Genomic DNA, 5,007 nt, shown 5'->3' on the forward strand with positions numbered 1-5,007 from the left:
AAATATCTCGAAAACGGTTAATTTTAGGAATAGGGAAACTTCATAAAAGTCCACCTAAAATAACACGTAGAATCCAAAATTGCAATAATATATAGGGTGTTCCATTTAAAATAAGCAAGTTGATGGCGATTTCCGGTATAACCGGAAGTGGTACGTGGACGCCATTATTTTAGTTGAGAAGGGCATGCCCGAAAATCCGGTATCCCAAATTTTTAAAATTCAAATCGAAGTAGTCTCTGAAATAATTCTAATGGGCCATCACCGTGAGACACCCTGTATAGATCATAAAATTAAGAATAGAATTTGTTTAAATGTTGCCTATTTTTAAAGTAAGAAATATAATAGAATATTTCTGGGTAGAAATTTAAAGTATTTAAATAAATAAATAATTTTCTTGAAAGAAGAAAATATTTTCTTGGGTATATACAAACGTACTTTAAAATCCAATGTTGCACATTTGAATCAAGAAATTTTTTTGCGTGATTTATAAGGTAATCAAATTCCTATTAAATTCAAGAAAGAGCACTGGAATTGGGGATTTTGTTTTGCTGTCTTAATGAAAAAAGTTACATAATTGGAGCTAACTTTGGTTCATATACCAATCCCTATGTATTTTGCTTTTCACGAATTTTTTCTTATTGTAATAAGAGTCCTTAGGAGCAAAACTAAAGTTTAGAAAAGAAACACTACTTTAATTCATTTAATATGCAACAATTATATTTATTTCTTAAAATAACACTAAATATGTATACAATATGAGGTCATTTTTCAATCTACTAAACAGTGAATACAGTTAGCGAAAATTCGAATAGGTACGTTACTAGTCGGTGTGGGCAATTCCTGATCCACCTCCCTCAGCATTATTGTGTAAATTTGTTCCAGATTCACCACTAGATCTAGACGACATACCCATCGTGCCCAATACTCTTCCAACGCCAGCAATGGTACCTGAGGCTTGATTTTCGTTCGTGCCGCCACTGTAGCTGCTACCGCCGTTACTGGCTGAACCATGTCCACCGCCTGTAGAGTCAGATGATTGGGCCACCACTGGACGCAAACAAGTTCCAGCCTGCAAAAATTATAAGATTTCAGTAAAAAAAAGACACATTTAGATGCAGATTATTTATTGAATATAGAAAATGTACAAGATTCTTCGTCGTTATCATTGAGTTGAGGAACCAGACTTTTTGGTACTGCTGGGAATCATAACTTGATAGCTAACAGATACATATATGATGGTTTTTGAGTTTCTGTTATAATTTCAGGAGATTTTTGTTTGAAACTTAATCAACCAAAGGTTTAAGTCTAAATCTATTATTTTTCAAGATGCAGGGGGTTGAAAGCAGATATCATTGAAGATGTTTGCGAAAATGTGACCTTTTGAAGAAAATCAACATTTCGATTTGGTTCTGAGAAATATTCCGATAAGGCTATTGACATTCTTTAGACACTTATATTTATTATTACGACGAATTCAAATAAAAATTGTTATTCAATTATCAAATAGATAAATGTAAATTTTATCTTACCATGTAGATGACCAATAAGGAGAAAATTATGAAGTATTTCATGATGATGTGTAGATACTGATTTATGATTTACCTTTGGTAGGTTCATCTATTTATACAAATTTTTGGATGTAATAAAACATTGTTAATTTTTTATGTGTCCATAGGATATTTTTTAATTAATATTTTTCCAATCCAATGGTTTTTATTAATTTTACATAATGTTCATCACCTGTTAAATTGCAAAATTCTAAAATTGGAATACAAATACATGTAAAGACGACTCACCTTTAACGGAGATGTAAAATACAGTGTGTATATAAATTAATGCGAAAAAATTAAGGTCATTTCTTGATACGTTTTTTTTATTTGACAAAGAGCAAGTGAGGAATTTAGTTTTTTTCCTTTTCCTTAAATACTCTTATTACTTAGCCTTTTAGTCCGTTTAACTCTCAATTACACTCTCTCTTTTACACTAATCATTCAGTTATTTAGTCGAATAGAGAATTTAACAACATTAGTCATATTTTAACGATTTTATTTGATTAAATGCTCAAAAATACCTCCATTTCCACGAACACAGGCCCGACATCTTTTTAGTAACGAAAATATAATTTGTTCGAAAATAGTTGCTTGAAACTGATGAACTTGAAAAGCATTATTTATCTTTCTTCTAACAGCTCAGAATGTTAAAGTTGCTATCGCAGCCCACTATGTAATTTTAAAAAGCATTATATTCGAATATCGAAGTGTGTTCTTAGTTCGCTTTTAAGTTTTACTCGAAAATCAGGCTTTTTTCGAAAAACATCAAAGAGTGTAGTAATTTGTAGAAAATTGAAAGACGAATCCGAAAAAATCCTGGTTGTTACCGTAAAGCAGTGGCGTACTATTTTATTTAGAAAAATACCCTGTATCTCCGCCACTGGAGCAAGTAAATTTTAGGAAAAGTCCTCAGATTTTGGACAATGTTTACGTAAATAATGTGCCCATCTTTAAATTATTTCGTCCTAGATAAAAACTTTATAGGAAAGACCCCTTAAAATTCACCAAAGAATACGAGGTTTTATTTTTTGTCACCATTTGTGAATCACTCTGTATATTCGTAATATTCTAACTGATGTGTGCAGTATTCATAGCATAAAAGCTTGTGATCGTACTGTATATACAGGGTCGGAAAGTCGCCATGGTTCATGGGCCGTTACGTGAGAGCTATAAAGTAAGTCATAGAAATCCGTACGATAGAGAAATATGGCTATAATGAAGGCGTCTAATAGTCACCGCCCATTTCGCCCTTCTACAAAGAAGATCCACTTCTTATTCGTGGAAGAGCAAAATAGGCGGTGACTATTAGACGCCTTCATTATAGCCATATTTCTCTATCGTACGGATTTCTATGACTTACTTTATCGCTCTCACGTAACGGCCGATGAACCATGGGGACTTTCCGACCCTGTATAAAAGTATACTTATATAATTTCAATTTTGTGATTTTTTCCATATGCACAGACAATATTAAAGTCTAATTTTTTTCTTGTTGTTTGAGGGGCCTTAAATCTGCAGGGAAGGATAGAGAGATTCTTTACTTAAAAGATCCCCCTTAATTTTCAATTAGGAATCATCTTAATTTTGTACCTACTTATTTATATACATCCTATTGCTATAAGTTTTGAAAACAAACCGATATCTATTTCTTTTTAAAATATTTGTTTTATTACTCATTTTAGCAGTAGAAAAAGTACAATAGAAGCACTATAAACATTTGTCACAAACTTTATTTGTATTATTTTATTTAATACATTGCCTACAACTTTACAAAAATTATCCAAGATTCCCTGGTAGTTGAAGCGTACCTCCTAACTGACCATCAAACTGACCGGTTATTGGTTGACCGTTTATGTTCAGTGTAAACTCGAAGTGTTTATTTAATTGTCCGTCTATCTGTTGGGTACCAGTGGACTGGGAAAGTACTTCTACCTAAAAAATCAATGTGATGGATTAAAACTGACTGACTGTAAGACTAATTAAAATTAAAAAATCTTCCATGGGAGTATAGAATCGATTGAAACGACAGAATACCAAATTTTTTTAATAAGCAATTTAAAAAAAAATGAAACGACTCTAAGCAGTACAGGTGCTTATATAACTTTGCAAATTTGCAAATTATATGCATGTTACACTTACAAGTAACATAGCAAATAAAATGAAAAATACTGAAGTAAATTTCATGGCGATTTAAATATTTTGGATCTAAATATGGTAACTGGGTATAGCCCAAGTGTTATTCGTACTTATACAAAATTTATACAATTGGAATCAGGCCCGGTCTGGCTCTTTCAGGGGCCGCACAGTGGGAAATATTGGAAAAAATTCTCGCCACTCGCCAATTTTCATCGTCTCGTCGTGATTTTTTTTTTTTAATAATCTCGTGGTAATCTGAATTTTCATATTCCAGTGAGGTTTTTTCGAAAAACCTTTTTTTTATATTTTTTAATGCTTAGGGAGCGCCCCAACCTCAATGTCGAAGAAAAAATTTTTAAATACTCGATTTTCATATGTAGAAAAAAATGTTTAAAAAGTATCAGCTATTAAAATTGATTATTATGACCCTTGATGATATATTTGGAGTTAGGTTTTTGAAGAAAAAACATCAGATATATCAAGGGTCATAATAAGGGGCGCTCCCTAAGCATTAAAAAAAGGGTTTTTCGAAAAAACCTCACCGGAATATGAAAATTCAGATTACGAGATTATTAAAAAAATCACGACGAAACGATGAAAATTGGCAAGTGGCGAGAATTTTTTCCAATATTTCCCACTGTGGGCCGTCGGGAAAAATAGAAATCGTGGCCTATTTGGTTTTGTCTGTTATTAGGGTGCATATCGACTCTCCCAAGGAAAACTGTCGAATCTCAAATTTAGTTATACTGATTGTGAGATAATTGCATTTGAATAGTTGAGAAAATAATATTGTTCGTTATTTTTTTTATTACAAGAGCTAAATCGTTCTTCTTTAACAAAGTAATTATTGTTTAGGTCTTAATTAATTATTGAAGAATGATCTAAATAACATAGTTTAGGATAAGAAAAAAATGAATTTTGAATGAGTTACTAGTTTTCGTCGTCAAAATTTTTACAGAGAAACAACTTGCTACACTAATAAGGTACCTACAGAAAAATTAAACATTTTCTATTTTTAGATAAAAAAAATGTTAATAATCAATAATGACAACAGCAAAATTTATTACGATTCAGTCAGTCATTTTGGTCAATATTACTTTCTTCCTGGTGGTCAGTCTTACTAGCAGGCCGAAGGGAGTTGTAAAATCCATGATACATCGGTGGTATCAAATTAGCCTTACACAGACCCAAAAGACCGCTTAATTTTTTACTGTCAATTGGCAGCAAACCTTGATACAATCTTGGAAATTGATATTCTTCGCGTTTGCGTGTGTTTTTTGTTTGTAAGTCTAGTTATTTATGATTTTCTCCAAAATTATAC

The sequence above is a fragment of the Anoplophora glabripennis genome, unplaced genomic scaffold, assembly GCF_000390285.2.
Source record: "Anoplophora glabripennis isolate ALB-LARVAE unplaced genomic scaffold, Agla_2.0 scaffold642, whole genome shotgun sequence".
NCBI lineage: Eukaryota > Metazoa > Arthropoda > Insecta > Coleoptera > Cerambycidae > Anoplophora > Anoplophora glabripennis.